Raw genomic sequence first — 19,905 nt, 5'->3', positions numbered from 1 at the left:
ACAAGAAGGGCTGCACGGTGGCGCAGTGGTTAGCGCTCTTGCCTCACAGCGAGAAGGCCCCGGTTCGACTCCCGGCTGGGACCTTTCTGTGTGGAGTTTGCATGTTCTCCCCGTGCATGCGTGGGTTTTCACCGGGGACTCCGGCTTCCTCCCACCACATACTTGTTTTAAAAAAGATGTTCATAGGAATTAAAAAAATCATGTATTCTGTATGCCTTATGAAAAACAACTATATATTTAAATTAAAACACAGAAACTGTAGGATTCAACAATCTGCCGTCGCCACAACAAAAAGTGAAATTCAGGCGTTTTTGTAAATTCTTGACAGCATTTTTCATAGATATAGTTATATTTATATTTGTTTGTTTGTTGTTGATGGCCTGCTATCAGCCATCATGTCCTTCCAGTCGATCGACATAATGAGCCCCCCCTGGTCAACACGATCAGCTGCAGTTCAAGCATCAGAAGGAGGAAGAAAGGTGATTGAAGTGACTCTGGACGTGGTTATTGGTGTCAGACGGGCTGGTCGGAGGATTTCAGAAACTGCTGGGATTTTAACCAGCAACCATCTCTAGAGTTTACAGAGAATGGTCAGAAAAAGAGAAAATATCCAGAGAGCTGCAGTTCTTGTTGATGTCAGAGCAGAATGATCAGACTGGTTCCAGCTGATAGGACAACAGGAACTCAGATAACCACTGGTTACAACTGAGGTCTGCAGACGAACATCTCTGAACAAACAACAACCTTGATGCAGATGAACTACAGCAGCAGATGAACACAGAAGAATCACTGCTGTTAGCTAAGAACAGGAAATATTCACACAGACTCACCAAACTGGACAATAGAAGATGGAAAAACGTTGTTGTTGGTCTGATGAGTCTCCATTTCTGCTGCCACATTCAGATGGTCAGAATTTGTCTTCAACAACATGAAAACATGGATCCATCCTGCCTTGTATCAAAGGTTCAGGCTGGTGGTGGTAGTATAATAGTGTGGAGGATAATTTCTTGGTGCACTTTGGCCCCCTTGGTACCAGTTGATCATGGTTCCAACCCCACAGTCTACCTGTTGCTGACCATGTCCATCCCTTTATGACCACAGAGAACCATCTTCTGATGATAAGACTCCATGGAATCATCTCAGACTGTTATAGAACCATGAGTTCTCCGGACTCTAATGACCTTCACAGTCACCAGAACCCAATAGAACCTTTGGGACGAGGTGGAGAACGGCATCATGGATGTTCAGTGGATGAATCTGCAGCAGCTGTGATGCTGTCATGTCAATATGGAGCAAACTCTCTGAGGAATGTTTTCCTGTTGAACCTCTACCACAAAGGATGAGGGCAGTTCTGAAGATAAAAAGGGTCCAACCCGGTTCTAGTGAGGTGGGCCCGATAAAGAGGGCGGTGAGTAAGTGTGTCTATTTGAAACATCTGTGTTTGGATCTCCCTTGTTTTTCTTCTTTAGTTTGTTTTGATTCCTTGAAATAAACCAGTTCCAGAGTTCAGATCCATGTGGATTGGTTTGTTTTGATCCAGTTTCCCAAATACAATAAACCATCTTCCAACAACCAAGCTGGTAAAAAGCTTCCGGGTCGCACAAGACTAAAAGACCAAAGAACAAAAAGCTAATTTTGCCCTGAGGTCATTTAACACGCTTTGATCTGACATCCCCAAGAAATTAATCTTTATGGATTTTATTGAACTACATTTGTAAACAAATGTACAAATACTGTTCTAGTCATATTTACACGATGACCTCTTGCCCCTCTGATGAATGATAAAACTGAGCTATTGTTAAATCAACTCAGTGGTCTTGTGGTTCAGCGTCTGCCCTGAGACTAGAAGGTTGTGAGTTTGAATCCACAATCCTGGCCGAGTCACACTATAGACTAAAAATAAGACCCGGTGCCTCCCTGCTGGACACTCAGCATTAAGGAGTTATTGGAGTTATTTGGAGGTTAGTTTTCCAAGTGCAGCTGTGTCTGCAGCTCACCACTCCCCAGGGGAGGGGTCAAATCCAGACAACACATTTCAGACACCTTGATACCTGACAACTGGTAGGACTAGCTTTAATCCCATGATATCACACCCTGATAAAATCCTCTATAACCTCAGTTTGTCTCTCCCGACCTTGTGACCTCCTGCAGCCTGCGTCCATGGATGGTTGATGCTCGTACAGGTGAGCTGGTTAAAGCTTAAACTTGGTTTGTTTTTTTACAACACACTGTAATCAAAGTGTTAAACACTAGATGTCAGTGCAGTTTTGTCTGGTTGTGTTTCATTTTACTTTATTTTTCTTTAAGTGGAATACCAAGTGGACTCGACTCCCAGCCCCAGAACTGTGTACTTGTCACAGTGAGGTAGGCAGGAGGAAACTCAGAAGCAGAAAGAACCACAAGCACATCAGTGGTTGAGACCAAGAGGTTTGATTTACAAAGAAACATACAAACAAGGTCATAAAACTCAGGAAACAAACTGAGCCGACACAGAGAGAGCGTCAGCAGAGAACCTTAAACATTCAAAACCTAATTACTGAAGTGCAGGCAGCTGTGACTGACTAGGAACCACAGGAGAAAGGGCGGAGTCACAGCAGCCTGCACAGGAGCAAAGAAAAAAACTGTACAAGTAACAAAACAAGCAGAACACGTCAGTCCCGAGTCCTTTCAGTAGTCACTCTATCCACTGACTGCAGTCTCACCTGGAGAACATCATTCGTCAGCCAATCGCCTTCAGAGGCAAAGTCCTGCATTTTGGTGACGCTTAAGAACTAACATTCAGTGAAACTACATGATCTGGTTGCCAGGCAGAAAACTGACTTCCAGCCTCTAGAACGAAACAGGATCTATTTGTTAAATGAAGACAAACATCTTTGACCAGACAGGTGTTTTTAAAGAGAAAAGAAGATGGTGACAGAGGGTAATAACATCATAAAACAACCAGGTATAAATACAGTCTGGGATGGGCGGGGCCTGTCTACACACACTCAATAATTACAAACATACCTGTTGGCTAAAGTATTCTTCACATTTAAACTAGTCTAAATGTACACAATACAACTGCAGTTCACGCACACACTTATATAAACCCACACATGTAAAGTCTTTCATTCAGTCACACATACTATTAGTGTGAAGGTGAGCTCACCAAGTCTCCTTATCAACTCTCTTTCCTGATGACACACCAAGTACACTCCTACCTGTCTCCCTGATCACATTAGCTGTAGTTATCCAGTCATCTGGGAGTACCTCCTGACCACCCAGAGCCTGTTTCAACTGTTTCTTAAAAGTCATGCAACAATCCTCTTTTTTCAGCTTCCACCAGTTTGTCCTCTTCTCTGCCTTTGCCCTCTCTTTCTTCATCTTCTTCACCACCAGAGTCATTCTACACACCACCATCCTGTGCTGTCTGGAAACACTCTCACCAACCACTACTTTACAGTCACTGATCTCCTTCAGATTACACCGTCTACACAAGATGTAGTCTATCTGTGTGCTTCTACCTCCACTCTTATAGGTCACTCTATGTTCCTGTCTCTTCTCAAAGAATGTATTCACTATCGCCATTTCCATCTTTTTTGCAAAATCAACCACCATCTGTCCTTCTACATTCCTCTCCTGGATACCAAACCTGCCCATCACCTCCTCATCACCTCGGTTTCCTGCACCAACATGACCATTGAAATCTGCACCAATGACAACTCTCTCATTTCCAGGGATGCTCATCATCACTTCATCAAGATCCAACCAGAACTTCTCCTTCTCTTCCAGCTCACATCCTACCTGTGGGGCATACCCACTAACAACATTGAACATGACACCCTCCATTTCTATCTTCAGACTCATCACTCTATCTGACACTCTTTTTACCTCCACAACACTCCTAACAAACTCCTCCTTTAGGATAACTCCTACTCCATTTCTCTTCCCATCTCCACCATGATAGAACAACTTGAACCCTGCTCCTAAACTTCTAGCCTTGCTACCTTTCCACCTGGTCTCCTGGACACACAGTATGTCTACCTTTCTCCTCTGCATCATGTCCACTAAGGCCCAATCCGTATTATTTATCCTCCAAACAGAGAGTTATAAAACGTAGTGTTTCCTATTTCAGACGTCACTTTTGTTCAATGGCGTCACCAATAATCGCCGGTCTGCTAGCTTTAAGGCGGAGCTTCCAGCTCTTCAATATACATAGCAACAGCAGTTTTATCACTTTAAAATGGTCATGCTAAAACAACGAGTCATTACTCACATTTACATGTCAACTTCTGTGGTTCAGAGAACACCCACGTGAAGAAAGGCGCGACGCGGTCTACCCTCCCGACAGTGGACTTTATGTCCCTCCTCTTGGAGGGTCGGATTAAAAGGAATTATTCCGGACACACTAGCAGTAAAAATGCCCCTTCAAATGGAGGGGAAGGGAGGAATTCGGACTGGGCCTAACTCTCTACCTTTTCCTGCCATAGTCCCAACATTCAAAATCCCTTTCTCATTCTGAGAGAAATAGGTCTATACGTATATAAAGTTTATATTCTGAGAGCTGTATATGACTGAACGGATCTCAAACATTTTCACTCTGTTTTAGGACACAAACTCGCCTCACACCAGCATTTGTTGCTGTGTTTGGTGTGAAACCTTTGTCTCTTTTTTGTGAATGCAGCTGTATCGATCAGCCTCCATCTCTGATCAAACAAAGCAGAGCGGCAGCAGAGATGAGCCGGGCCTCCCACCAGAATCCAGCCAGAACTGCCTCTGTGATGTGTGCACGGCGGCCCTGAGAGCTCTGCTGTTTTTACAAAAATCTTTATTTGGTTTGTGACAGGGACTCATTGTTTCTGTTGTAAATTCATGACTTGATAAGAATCTGGAATGGAAACAAGTAGAAAGGAAAGATGCTTTTGTTCTCAACTGCAGAGTTCAGCTGAACAGAATGCTCTGCTGACCTCTAGTGGTGGGTTGGTGTGAATCCTTTTGTCTTACAGAGTGTGTGTTTGTGTGTGTGTTTGAGGATGTGAACGTGTGCGTCTGTGGCTCTGACCTTGCCTGCAGTGGTTTTGTGTTGGAGTCGAGTTCTGCATTATTTTCCCAGCTCTGCTCCTGGATACACATCTTTCACAAGTTTCAGGGACGCTCACTTCAGCTTCTGAGTCAGAAAAACCAGCGTTTCCATGGCAACTTTTAAGGCCAGTTGCTGAGGTAAAATGACACGAACAGAGATCCGGAGTTTCCTTCGTAGTGAGTTCATTGATTGGAGATGACACGGATCGCTGACACGCAGGGAGTGTGACGTGATCTGATGGAGCGGCAGTGGTGGAGCGTCTGGCCCTCGGGATGGTACAACCTGAGGGGAAACGAGGACTGGTTTTGACAGTAAGCATTAGGGTATGGTTGGGCGTTAACCCTTTGACACTCGAGGCGTCGTCGGTGACGCTTGAACACTTTAACGTACTGTAACTTTTCATGCGTTAACACAATAATTCCAGTGGATTGTGAAGCCGCTTTTCTCCTTCATAATCTACTGGAATTATCGTGTTAACGCGTGAAAAGTTACAGTAAATCAAAGAAAATAAACACTGGAGCTCCACATTGAAGGCTAAAATCACCACATGGTTGTTTTTTTACTTTTCAAGTACATACAACTCAAAATGTTTCTTCATACAATCACGGAGGAGACACGTCACTAACACCACCTGTACTTTCTGGTTGTGGTCTTGTATAGGGCGGCGTGCAGAAAGGCCGACGCCCACGTCCGTCCGTCGCTGGTTGATCTCTTCAGGACTTTGTCTTCTTCCACAAACATGAATCATGAGCTTATGCAGCTGCTGAACCTTCTGTGAGAGATTTAATGATCCCTCGACACACCATTTCACACACGGTCGTGTTCTCAGTCAGCAGTAATGCAGCACTTCATCTGGTTTTATGCTCGCCGTTCATAACTACCAAGACGCCCAGAGGAGAACGTGAGGCAAAACCATTACAGTGGGTTGAGTTTACAAATCCATCTCAGAATACATAATTATGAAAAGCAGAGACTGTCAGTAAGAAACCGTCATCTGCTCAGTTTAAGTGTGTCGGAGGGACAGCAGCTGCTTTACTTCGTCTGCAGACACTCAGATTTCTGTGACATCTTCAAACAATGTAGAGGCAGCAATTAAAGAATGTCACCGTTGTGTCCAATTAAAGCAGATCCAGCTTGGAGCAGCCGTCACCTCCACTGATGCCCTGTGCTCCTCTGAGGAGACTCGGTGAAAGCTGAATGGAAAACTTGCAAACGTCATTTTGTCACAGCGTGATGCGTTTCCTGTTCTGTTTGTTCACGCAGACTTTAATTGCTCTCATTCTGTTTTCCCGCTCTGTCCTTCATCTTCAGACGAGCAGCAGTGATGTCCACTCGTCTTTTTCTGATCAGTCGGTGTTTCTAATCGCGGAATTTGTCTCTTTTTGTTCATCTGAGTCCAGCTCAATCATCAAATCAGATCACTTTTATCAATATGGCGCCTTAACATGATCACAGTCGAGCAAGACACCATACATTAAAAGTCAAAGCATTAAAACTGTCACAAACAGGCAGACAGCTGGTTCCACATGCAGCAGCCCTTACGAAACAGCAACATACTGTAATTCTCATTATATGGAGAACAATATATTTACAGTATGTTCCATATATGGAGGAAACATTTACAGTATATTGAAATATATTGAAATACTTCAACTTTTACCGTTTTCTTACACTGAAATATGCTATATAATACATTGTGATTTATACTGCAATATATTGGTCTATGGAATTAAATGTGCTATATAATATATGTATTAAAAATATGTTGACCATCCATATACTGCCATATATACAAAGATATATGGGTAAATGACTGACATTTTTAGAAATTTCAAATAAGTTAACACATCTTGGTGTGTGAAATTTGTTCTCCGCATTTGACCCCTCCCCTGAGGGAGCGGTGAGCTGCAGACACAGTCGTGCTCAGGAACCATTTGGTGGTTTAACCCCCCAATCCAACCCCTTAATGCTGAGTGTCCAGCAGGGAGACTCAGGGTCAATTTTTGGTCTTTGGTATGACTCGGCCTGGATTTGAACCCACAACCTTCAAATCTCAGGGCAGACACTCTACCACAGGACCACTGAGCTGGTTCTATATTTAATATAATATTTCTTAATATATTGGCAATATATATCGACATATACTTTCCAGTGTATTGCAACATATGTTTGTTTTGTAATTGAGTTTTATTAGTTCAGACAGAAACTAAACACAGCTAAGAGTCCACAAAGATAAACCAGGGTCAGACAGGAAGAGGTCAATCATGAGCATGAGGTCATCCAGGAAGAGAGTAGAGGGGTCAGAGTCCAGGTGAGGGTCAGGGCAGGCGGCAGGAAATCAGAGAATTATCAGGTCCAGGTAGAAACGCTTAGTAATGCAGGATGGTACAAACAATACTTCACACTGAGTCAGGCTCTGAGCAGTGCTGTGATTAGCAAATGAGAGTCAGCAGGATCTAGGACCTGTGCGTTGGGGCTGCTGGGAGATGTAGTGCAGTCAGTACACTGGAGACGGTTCCCGCCGGTGACCAGAGGGGGAGACAGAGCTCAGACTCCTGACAAAACAACAACTAAAAAGTTAAAACAATCATAAAGTAATATGATAAAGAATAATCATTGTTCATGATCGGAGAAAACCTTCAGCATCTCCAATAATAAAAGATCAACCGAGTCCTGTTGGTTTGTTTTCCTCTTTGCTCTGATGGAACCAGGAGGAATGAAACTCTGCAGACGGTGAAACCGTCTTTGGAACTAGACTGTGAGAAAGGACTGATGTCATCTAGAGGTGTTTTGGTTTTTAACCCTTTAACACCTGAAATCCAGACTTTATGTTTTTGATTTACTGTAACTCTCCAACCGTTAACACGATAATTCCATAGATTGTGGAGGAGTTCTCTCTCTCACAATCTGGGGGATTTATCCCGTTAATGGTTGAAGAGTTACACCATGTTTAAGGTTTTGTGTTTAAGCGTCACCGGCGACGCCTCAAGTGTTAAAGGGTTAAACCCAAACAGGAAGCTTTGCATAACTTGATCACATGACCAGAGCAGCTGCAGACAGAGAACTCTCGCTCTGAAGATGGCTTCCCCTCCGGCCCTGTTCTCAACAACACAACTTTCACTCCTCAGCATTTTGTTTTTTCATTTTCAGATCAACAGCTTTGTTTACCCACCACCCCCTGCATGGTTGCCATAGTAACACTGCGCAGCATGTGGGTGTGCAGAGGGGTTTTGTTTGCACATGAAACAGATATTTTTAATTGTTCGCGCATAAGGGGGCAATGATACATTTTAAATATGGACTCTTGCTCACAGATTGGACTCCTGGCGTTTGTGGTTCCACTCTGCTCTTTTTTGTAGCTTCACATCAGTTCTCGGTCTTTTATTGTGAAGTTCTTGCTCATATGTCATCTGTCCAGTTTACTTCCTGTCAGTGTTCACACCTGCCTTTTGTCACAGCTGCTTCTTGTTTTTCCTGTCTGTGTTCCTCTCTTCTTATGCTGTTTTGTTCACTTCCCTCTTACCTTGAAGAGACGTTTGTTTGCTTCTTTTTGTTTTGTGCTGTTGCTGAGTCTGTCCGACCTCCATCTGTGTTCCACATGTTTGAGTCTTTCACTCTGCCTCGAGGCCCTCAGGTTCCTCTCCAGACGCTGTCCTCCCTCGATTTTTAAAAACGGATGTTTTTAGGATAGAGCAGTCAAACTCAAGCAACTTAAAAACCTGTTGTAATTAAAGTTGTGTTTTTGATGTCTTTGACATGCTCTGGAAGCCTTATATGAAGGACATATATTAAGAAAATGAACATTACAATTGCATTTCTGAGTGTTTCTTTATTCAAAATTGTGTGGATCAGGAGCAGATGAAAACATGCCGTAACATGCTTCAAAGCCTGTAGTTGTTGCAAACAAACAACAGTCGGCTGGACTGGCTCCATTCTGATGCATCACTCACAGACAAATAGATCCATGAACATCTGGGGGGTTTGAGTGACAGATGAGGAGCGCCAGACAAACTAGAAAGGACCTGGTCGTATTTTAAACAGAAAAAAGATCCAGCTGTTCACTTGTTAGGATGGTTATTTATTTTAAATACCGCTGAACGCGCTTCTCACGTGCATCTGATCAGACTGTAACGTGGCCGCGCATGAGAAGAGACAAGCTGCTGCTGCTGTGCGCGGGGGTGCGTGGCATCACCCAAATGCTCCTTTTATCTCGACAGAAAGGAATAAATGTAAGTAAATCCCAAAGGACCGCTGACAGAATCAAATGTTGGAATGGTTCTCCCTCAAAGGCTTCAACAATGACTTGTACAATTCTCCAGCGTTATTAAAGTAGAAGCTGTTTACATCCGCGGTCTCGTGGTCGAGGCGTGGAAAGAGGCGGAGACTCACAATAAACTCACTCCTGATTGGCGACAGTACTTCCTGTAGATTCCATGACTCAGCTATGACTCAGACCAATCGCTGAAGATTGTTTGCAAATGGCGATATCCGTTTCAGGAAGTGACGGTGAAAGCGGCGGCCTACTTTCACGAGGAGAGGAAGTAATGCATTTCCAATGGGGGACCTCATGGCTCCAGAAGTCCAGTATTTTTAAAGTCAATGGTTTTTACCAACATCTTTTAGACGACTGAGGATGGGAACAATGTTGTTATTTTGCTGGATTTGTCTGCTACTCTTGACTCCATGAAACACAAAACTCCTGTCCAGACTCGATGGTTGTCCGGGATTTGTGGTTCTGCACTCAACAAGTTCTCATCTTATCTGGGACACAGAACTACATGTGGGAACTTTTCTGGATCTGATTCCTAAACGGAATCAACTGTTTTGTGATATTGGGCTATACAAATAAAACTGAATTGAATGTCTTGTTTGACTGTGTTCCTTTTTTTGGTAATATCAGCTTTTTCAGATGAAGCGTCTCAGGATGTTTCCTCCATGACTCGATGTGTCCTCCAGCAGCTTCTCTTTCTGTAGCTGAAGTAAACAATTCTGCAACTCAACTGGCCTGATGTTCCAGAGGTTGTTATGGTGATTTGAGATGAAAAAAGTGTAGACCAGTTAAAATGAGTTTGTGTTTGTTTTGACGCATACTAACAGTTCTGCAGTCTGTCAGCATGCAGGAGCCAAACACCAGATATCAGTGAAAGAGTCTGACCTGAGAATCTGGATGACAAAAACCTTCAAGAATTTATAAACAACACTGTTGGTATCTTTTTGTTGATGAAATAAAAACACAGTCGTCTCTCAAATCACACACACACAAGAACGTTTAGAAAAAGTCTAGATGTCAGACTTTGAATTTGCCGTAGATAGTGGGACGGACAATCCAGTGAGACTCAGACTCAGGAGGATCATGTCAAAACAGATCCTGAAGTCTTGGTTGAGATGAGTCTAAAGCAGATAAGGTAAATAGCATAGATTATGTCTTTTATTCCTTAAGTGTCCAGCAGGCAGGGTGAGTCGTAGATTCACTCTTGAAAGAGAAGACAACATTCTGCTGTCCTAAAGTGGGTGTGGAGATATTTACCAATGGAGATATCACCAGGACTCTCTCTTTGACCTACTGTCATTCCTCGACCTTTTAGAGTAGGAACGTGGGTTCTGATGTGGAGAAAACAGCTTTGCACCAACATGCAACATATTACAAACGTGTATTAATAGTAGTGCTGTCTCCACTTCAGAACCAGCTGGAAATACATTCACTGGATGAACAGATTTTATATAAAGAACGTCAACAATGGAACTAAAGCTCTGGGGTTAAAGGGTTAACACTTTCCACTTTGTGGCTGTTTCTCCTGGAGAGGTTAGAGAGAAGGAACACATCTATTGTGGGAAATCAATGGGTCCAAGAGCGTAATTCAACAGGAATTCAATGCAGAGAACGAGCCAGAAGCAGAGTCTCGGTGGAGTCGAGGGCAGAAACCCGAGAGAACCTGACAAGAAGGATGGACTCCATCATGTTAGGTTGAAGACCCACCCCTATGACAGTGGTGTTTGGGTGTTTTGAGGATGTTGTTGGAGCATTTTCTCATGATGGAGGACATGTGAGAAGGAGACTCTACAGCAGTACAGTCTGATCAATCAGCTGTAGCTCATACTTTAGTTTATTGTTGCTTGTTCATGCAGCTCAAATAACACTTCCAAAAGAAAAAACGTATGAACAATCAGAGTCCGACAAAAGAAAGACTTCTTTAATTGAGCAGCAGTTATGCGTGAAGTCTTCTATTTTATCATTTCCACAGTCTAATGCCTTGAATTGAAATGTGAGTCTGAATCAGAGTTGATCTTACAACAGTGACTTTAAAGGATCTTTCCTGTAGAAGCTGGTTTACATAAAACTGAATATTGTCTGGAAACATTTTTATTTTAGCTTTTAACAGGACCAACAACATTTTTAAATCAACCAAGTTTGAGGGTTTAAGCAGATGAGATACCAGATGATCGGTTGGTTCTTTGCTGTTTTTCCTGGATTCTTCTTGGTTCTCTTTTCTGTAACAGAGACGATGTCTTGGTACGAATCCGCTTCTCCTCAGACTTCTGTACAATCATTAAAATAAGGAAGAATAAAAGAGCAATATAACATACGCAAGGAGTTACTATCAAACAAATCCTTTTCTTGGTATAAAATTCCAATGTTTGTTGCTAATTTTACTTTTAAACTAATTAACATGATTTCCGTTTGAGTTTATCATCCATTACAACTCCAAGAGATTTAATTTAATTGACTTTTGGACATTCATTTGGTCAATTTTGACTGAAATGTTTGTATTATTTTGGCCGTTGTTAAAAATCATACGTTTCTTTTTTTCAGTTTATTGATGATCTGTTATCATAAAAAGATGTTTTTGTCTTATCTTATTCTAATTTAGTCATTTCTGTTAATTCTGCTTGGTCTGTTCCAGAGCCGTAAATAGGAATATTTACGGCTCTGGAACAGCTCACGTCCTGGCGTGTCTACCGCCATATTGAAACCGACTCCAACTTGTCGACAGTGATTAGTCCGAGTTGGTCTGAGTGACGTTTTTAGAGGAAGTACTGTCAGCCAATCAGGAGGAAGCTTGTTTTGGCCACCCCTCCCACTGAAAGAGGAATCTGTCAATCAAACGTTTAAGGCGGGGCCAGCGTGAGCCACATACTTTTACTGAAGTGTCTGATTGGTCAGTTTATGACTTGAATAACTGAAAAATATCCTTAAAAAATGAGGATTAGAAAGAACATGTTAAGAAGGAAGAATCAAAGCAGGAATGATTATTCTGACAAATCAAATGACTGAAGATTACTGTCTGTCAATGGAAGTCAATGGGACTTTGGCCTTCTTGTAACCGGCGGGTCCTTCCTGTTTGGAACAGGAAAAGGGAGGGGTTGCAGTCCATTGATATTCATGTCAATGTCCGGACCACAAGCTCCCTGCTCTGCTCCATTCTGATGCATCCACTGTCAGACCAATAGATCCATGAACGTCTTTGTTTTAACACCCCTTGGTACTGTTTTTCACGGTCTCCTATCAGGATTAAAACTGTATGACTGGATAGCTTTGATGTTGCTCGCCATTTTTGTTGCACCATGAATAATAGTTTGGGGTCTTAAGGGGCTGTAAGCTAGTGGGAGCGAGTGTGAACAAAGGTGAGTGGAATATCCGCACAGGTTTACTCTGCACCAATCTTCAGAAGCAAAAGTTTCATACAAACATCTTGAGCTGTCTGAGTTTTTGTGATGAACTGGAGGAATCACCTGCCTGAAAAACACGGATCATGTAGTGAGCTGAATATGGGGGGGGGGTGAAAAGTCAAGATGGAGGATGTCAAATTTATAGTAGAAGCTGTAAATAACCACAGCTGAGCAGAAGCATTTGAGGAAACGTTAAAGAGAATTTGTGAGATTAAGAAAACATTTGATAAATATGGACACAAACATCGGTCAGCTGAACAGACAACTCTCATCTGATTCAACAACATCACTGCAGTAATGACATTCAGCAGAGAAAGAGAGTAACGTCAGAAACCTTTACAAGGGTTACAGGTGCTCGGCTGTGAACGCAGATCGAGGGTGAAACAGCAGGAAGTTGGGTTTCTGATTTTCAGAGGGAAGTTGGTTTGATAAACCGGGTCCGGGTGGATTCTGTAGCTCTCGAGGGTCTAGATTCATAATGATAGAATGTTAGATGTTCTATCATGGTTATTATCCACATCAGCTCTGTTGTTCTGTTCTCCATTCTCATTTACTTCTCCTCTATTCTTTATTATTTATCATACGTAGTTCTCTGAGCTTCTGTTTGGTGCAGTGTGATTCATGTGTTGTTTCTCTTTCTCACCCCCTCTGGGGAGCACGACAGATTTCAGATCCCAGGAGGCTCACCTGTGCTTCTGTTTCTTGGTCGTAGACCTCGCATCTGGCTCGTCTTGGCTATGGACACCCATCCCCCGCCCCCACCCATCCCCCAGTCCTATCCGCCTGAACTCTATTCCAATACGTAGTTGTAGAGTTAGATAATTCCTCTGTAACAGTCCTGGTAAATGTCCTGTCCGTCCTGAGAGGATCTCTCCTTCATCCCTGAGGTTTCTTCTGTTTTCCTGAATCAGGTTTTTCAGGAGTTTGTCCTTACAGGGAGGGTCTAAGGCAGGGATTACCAGTTTTATTTAGTCTGTTTAGTATTTTCCCTTTTGTTTATATTTCACAACTGACCTTCTGCTTCTGTAAAATTACCAGCATGAAATGAGGCAAATCTTCTTGTGATATTGGGATAAATAAATCAAATTAAATTGATTTGCTCTGTTTTATGTAGACTTCATAACTGGCAGCACTCTACATTCTGCAGGTGGAGTTGAGGTGTTGAGTCAAAGCTTCACACTCCAAAGAGGCCAGCAGCTCCTGGTGAGAAACATCTTCACCCAGACAGGAAGCTGCAGCCCCGCCTGTGAGGACGAGTGGCTGGCAGGTGATGAAGTAAGTGTGGCTGACAGCGAGGTCCAAAAGCATAAAGCTGTGGCTTCAGGTGTAAAACCGTCCGCACAGCATCTGCAGGATCATTCTTTTCACCCGGCGCTCCTTTTATTAGTGTGACTGTAAAGTGACTGAAGATGTTTTCATTCTGGACTATTTCAGAGTTTCACCATAACTGCTGCTGCTCCATAAACTGTGAAGGTGCTTCATCATGGAGACCCAAACCACGGAGACTGAATGAGATGGAGAAGGTTAACCTGTAGAGGCCAGAACATGATCTCAGAAGGCTGAAGGAAGAACACCAGCGACCTGCTCTTCATCTGAAATGCTAAACTCCCGCCTTCATACAGCCAGTCAGACATGCAAATGCTACTTCTATTTCTGGTTTTGTTTGGTGCTGGTCTGAAAGGCCTAAGGTAGTGCATGAGAAAATAGAAACTCATGACGGATTCATCTCTCGTTCCTCTAAGGTTGATCTTTTAGCCCCAGCAGAGCAGCTCTCTTCACACACAGCAGCGGAAACACAAAATAAAAAAGTTGATCACAATATGATCCGGCAAAAGTGAACATAGAGAGAATGGGAAAATACTTTCCATCAAACTCATTTTGACAGGTGACCTTTGACCTTACACCATCCATCAAATACATTTGACAGCTGACAGATGTCTTTATATACATTAAAAATCATTAAAAACTTCAGTTGGCAAGAGAATGACTGAAAGGAAGTCATCTAATTTTATATCGAATGAGTATAAAGTCGGCCCTGTGACAGACTGGAGACCTGTCCAGGGTGTACCCCGCCTTCGCCCATCAGTAGCCGGGATAGGCTCCGGCACCCCCGTGACCCCGAAAGGGAAAAAGCGGTCAGGAAAATGGATGGATGGAGTATAAAGTCATCCGTCACCTTTGAAATGAGTTTGATGGAAAGTATTTTCCTATTGTCTCTCTGAAAACCATCATGTTTATTCAAGAATTTCTATTCATTTTTTAATCTCTTTAAAATGATATGCTAGTATTTACATCCATGTGTGTACATGTTTGTGTGTTTGTAAGACAGTGTACAAAGAGCAGCGTTTGAGAAGTGATAAAATGCTGAATTGTTGTGAAGGCTGAAGGTCCAAACCCAGAAATAATCTGATTGTACAATGAAGACGACGACAGACCTGAACACACTTAGAAGCATTTGTGATCACTAAAAACTTCAGTTTGGTAAGAGTGACAGTGAAGTCTCAATCACAAGTCCCACTCAGGGTTTTGACTGATGCATTAACTCTCTCACTGAAGAGAAAACGAGTCATTTTCCCTGGAAAAGAACCAAAAACATCCAAATTGTGAATGAAAAAACCCACAGAGGAAAGATGTTGTCCAGCAGGATTCATGTGTTTTGAAGGTGTCTGAAGAAAGTGTCTGGAGTCCAGATCTCACCACTCCCTCAGGTGAAACCTGGACCTGTGTAACGTGTCACCAGCAGCATGACTGTAAAACTAAATGTGAAGAACATTCCGGAATGCGGGCTCACTGGGTCGTCTTCAACCCTACAAGTTCTTTAGGTCTACCTGCCTGTCCCGTACAGGTTTGGCCATTCGATGTCTGTGTCCATCCGTAAGGAACGTTGTGACTGGGGCGGGGCATTTCTAAAATCAGAGCATTACTTGATCTGTGAGGTTTACCCTCTGAAAACAGAGCAAACAGACCTGCTGCTCCAGCCCGAGATCGGCCTCGGTCTCTCCCTTTATTATAAACATAAAAAAAGAATTAAAAAAGGAGGAAGGTGACGCTTAGTCTTTTCTATCACAACAAATATGGCTTTACCTGCTCAAACTAGTCCTTCAGGAGTCCTGATGGAGGTGGTAGTTTAAACATGGATCCTCCTGCTGCAGAACAAACACAATCAACACGAATCACACGGAGAATCAAATCTTATTTAATTCTCCTTTTCCTGCTCGCTTCACAAAGTCCTTCCAGCAATGATAACAGTAGATTACTGTGTACATGATCCTTCCATTCATCTTCTTCTGCTCATCCAGGACGGTGTGGTGGTGCAGTGGTTAGCCCCTGGTTCAAATCCCCTCTGAGGAGGCTGCATGTTCAGGTTATCCAGTTTCCTTCCACACTCCAAAATCCGGCTTCAGGGGTTAATCGGTGACTCTAGTGCTTTTAGGTGGGAGTGTTATGGTTTGGTCGTGTACCCTGTGATAGACCAGCAGCCTGTCCAGAGAGTACCCCCCCCCCCAACAGCAGAAAGGACAGGCTCCGGCAACCCTGCGACCCCAACAGGGATTTAGTGGGTCTGAGAATGAACGGATAAGAACTGGATCTGTAGATTCAACTGAGTTTGTTTGTCCCTCTCAGACACCTAGTTTTGAAATGAGAGACAGTTAAAGTTATTTATTACTGACAGTAGATGAGAGTCACCATGGAGGAAAACAGGTGTGTAAACCGGCTACTTCAGGATCTCCACCCATGGTCTGTTTTTGTGACAGAGAAAATTATATCGTTGAGTCTAATTTAAAAGTAGCCAGAAAAACAGTGAGAATCTTCTCTGTTTCAGCACATTGAGGTACGGTAACAGTACAGAGTGAAGAGAATGAATTAAATGTAGAATATGATCATTAGTAATTATAAACAAGAGGATCATTTTGATTCTATTCGGTAACGTCTGGCTGGAGCCCTTTCATACCAGTAAGGTTTGTAGTTTCATTGGGAGGTTTTGTTTAACTCAGAAAGACAAACTTTCCATCAAGTCTTCAAGTTTGTCTCCTGTCAGGTTTCAAACCATTCTCCCTGACATCTCTGCGTCCGGTCTTGGCTCACCGGAGACTCCGGGCAAACAGCTCACGCCAACAGTGTTTGACTATGTGTTGCTATAGTAACAGGGATTATGTCAGAGAAGCTCTCTGACGATTTTACCAGTACATTTCTTTCACCAAAGAACATTTTTTTGCCAAAACACACTCTAATGCACTCATTGTTTTGTCCGAGGGGCGAACATGCTGAAGGTGTGGCTGCAAAAAAACCTCCAACTCAACGACAAACCGACTGCATGTGGATGACTGACCGGACTCCGTCCGTTCAACCACCACAATTATCGCTTCAACGGTTCTTGGACATTTGCCATTAATGGGTGTTTCTGTGAGAACCTGCAACAAAAGGAAGGCGCCCATAAAGTGGAGCTGCTGTTATTTGCTCAGACTGTCAGAAATGTGCATTTTGGTCGATGTTTGTCTTTGCTCCATCTTCTCCAGAGGTTTCTGACTCATTCCAGACTCATCTCCATCATCGTCTCTGATGCTTCCCCAGCAGAAAACATTTCCTAAAACAGTGAAGATGAGCTTCCCTCCTCATAGCCTCTGAAAGTGTCCTCGTGTTTGTGTCTTCTCAGGACATTTGCATTTGAAGGGGAAACTGCTCCTGCTGAACAACGTCCTTGAGCGCCAGTGAATCTGAAGAGTGAATGTCTGTTACCGGATCCGTGGAGCTCGTGTGTTTGAAGAAATTCATCATTATTTTCATCAAGGTAAAAAATTACAGGAACTCAGTTATTCATCCTCAAGGAAGCTTTTTTCTTTTGTGCTCTGAAAGTTTTTAATTTTCTCTCAGGCCAGCGGAGTTTGACCCCAATTACTGTCCCATGACTCAGACTTCCTCTGTGGATACGACACAAACGGACAAGATTCATCGAGTGACAGATTCATGTCACCAACAGAGGTCGACAGGAAGAAAGAATTAAAAAGTTACATTTTTTGGTTTGTTTGGAGGATTTTTCCATGTTACATCCCATGTGAAGCTGGTATCAGCCATGGACTCAAAAATATTGTGTAGTTAAACCACCATCACATCTGTTGTGAGACAAGAGAGCTGCAAGAGCAACAACAGCGAACGCGACGAGGACAAACCGGCAGAAAACACCGTCTGCTTTCAGGCAGATGTTTGTCATTGCAGCTCGACACCGTCGTCATCTCGGTTCTTGTTTTAGAGTTACAGTTTACAGAAGAAGGGAGAGCTGCACACAGAGTTTCTGTACATTTCTGGATACATTTATCCTGGGATTGGCTTTTTTAGTTGTTCCTAAGGTTAGGAACAAAACTTAAACGACCTATACCATCATTTTCTTTTGTGATGATCAGAGATTTTTCCTTTTTAGAATCAGACCAAAATTCAGTATTTTACGGGCATTTTACTGGATCTGCTAAACCTGTGTCACTGTTTACGGACCACTCCTATACGCCGTCGCTCTTTATGTATCTTGGAGGATAATAAAGAGTCTCACCTTTGTTTGGTACGGTCTGCTTTACACGTCCATGAACCGCCACTTTAACGTGCTGGAGGGGTCTGAGAGCTCGAGTGACCCCAGGAGCTAATCCGTCTGGGGCTTTTGCCCCTGGTAGGGTCTCCCATGGCAGACAGACAGCGCTTCAGACATGGGAGAAACATGCAACCATTCAGCTTTGGAATTAGATGAAACTGAAATCCTGCTCTGTGGCTTTAAGGAGATCCCTCTGGTCTTCCTGCATTTCTTCTGTAGCCGGAAGCCTCTGTAAATATTAGGAATATTGCCTCTTTCCCTAAAAATCTTTATCACAACTTTTTAGAAATGACTCAATGAAGCATTTGGTTTTGGTTAACTGGGTTTAAAAAGCAGGAGATTGGCTGCGTGGTCATCTGTAGATCGCGTGAGTCCTGCTTGTTGGTTCCTGTTGTAATCCACAGATGAACATCTTTAGTAAGTCAAGGACTTCTCTTTATGTTGGACCTGTCGAGGTCTGTCAGAACTGCTGTTTGCCATGCATTTTAGGTGAAAGTTTTTGACCCCCCAGCAGTAGTTTCATGTTCAACAGTCGGGGCCACGGACCCTGGAACATTCATTCATCCGAAGTCTTCCGTTTCAGGGGTTTCTGTCCTTTTCAGCTTGTTTTGAAGGCGGCGTGTTGCCAGTGGGTTTCAGGTGACTGATTTTTCCATGAGCAGCCTGTCACTATGCACCAACGTCAGCTTTATCAGCATCAAGGCTGTCTATTCAAGCACTCCTGTTTTGTTTGCATAAGAGCACATTCATTCAGTCGCTGTAAAGGCTGAATTACACTTTCATAATTTTGACTTGTATTTCAATCAAAAACTCGCCCTTCTCGGCTCGGCGCCGCTCGGCTGCACCATTCTGCCTCGCCTGTTCAAGTTTGGTCTTCTCAACAAACTCTGCTGCCGTCCTCTGCTCAGATCCATGATGGAGTGACATGAATGGGTGTTGTAGTGTTTCTGCTTCCCTCATCGTCATCAGCACCCCCCTGGATTAATTTGGTATCTGTATTGACTGAGGAGCAAACCTACAAAGTGATCCTCCGCCCATTAGGAAGGTTTATTTATGGCTGTGATTGCAGCTTCTCTTAATGGCTGCTATGGTTACCTTCACACCAGATACGGTGCAGAGCTCAGGTTGGCGGTGTTGTTGTCGCTTGTGTGTTCACCTCACTTTTGTCTCACAACAGATCTTTCTATTGGTGGACGGATGAGGCGTCACCAAGGAGTTGGTGGGTGGGAGGGTGTGGGGGTGCGGCGCTAGCATGTGTGTGCGAGACGATGATGGTGCCGCCAATGATGCACGGGGAAAGTGGCAGGTTACTTTGTGAAGACTTTGTCAGCTTCTAACAGTTTTTGGGAGTCGACTTCACAGAAATGAAAAGTCTTGATGTTTACTGAACAGAGAAAGGTCAAACCTCACTGCTGTCGAGCTGGAAACCAAAGCATCAAAGATAGAAGGAGGAACCGGTGTGAGGGAGGGGAGGTGGGGGGGGTGTGTCCAGCAGCATGGGAGGGTAGGAAGCTGCAGCAAAGGTGCAGGTGTCTCCAGGTTACCGGAGAATGTAAATGCAAGAGAGACTGCTCAAACAAGAGAGTGTGTGTGTGTG

General features: G+C 43.3%; 1 long non-coding RNA gene across 4 annotated transcripts; it reads left to right on the top strand.

The window, feature by feature from the left end:
• The first annotated feature begins 5,205 nt into the window (after positions 1-5,205).
• Positions 5,206-17,745, top strand: LOC112140867. Of its 4 annotated transcripts, XR_002918279.1 has the most exons (6): positions 5,206-5,373; positions 13,878-14,005; positions 14,165-14,355; positions 16,030-16,094; positions 17,385-17,519; positions 17,603-17,745. It is a non-coding gene; the product is annotated as an uncharacterized LOC112140867 (long non-coding RNA). The 4 variants fall into 4 exon arrangements; XR_002918278.1 differs by lacking the exon at positions 16,030-16,094; XR_002918281.1 differs by lacking the exon at positions 16,030-16,094 and having other exon boundaries at positions 5,206-5,385.
• Positions 17,746-19,905: the final 2,160 nt, after the last annotated feature.

The sequence above is a fragment of the Oryzias melastigma genome, linkage group LG7 (genome assembly GCF_002922805.2).
Source record: "Oryzias melastigma strain HK-1 linkage group LG7, ASM292280v2, whole genome shotgun sequence".
Taxonomy (NCBI): domain Eukaryota; kingdom Metazoa; phylum Chordata; class Actinopteri; order Beloniformes; family Adrianichthyidae; genus Oryzias; species Oryzias melastigma.
The sequence above is the reverse complement of the archived record's forward strand: the minus strand, read 5'-3'. Positions and strand labels throughout refer to the sequence as shown.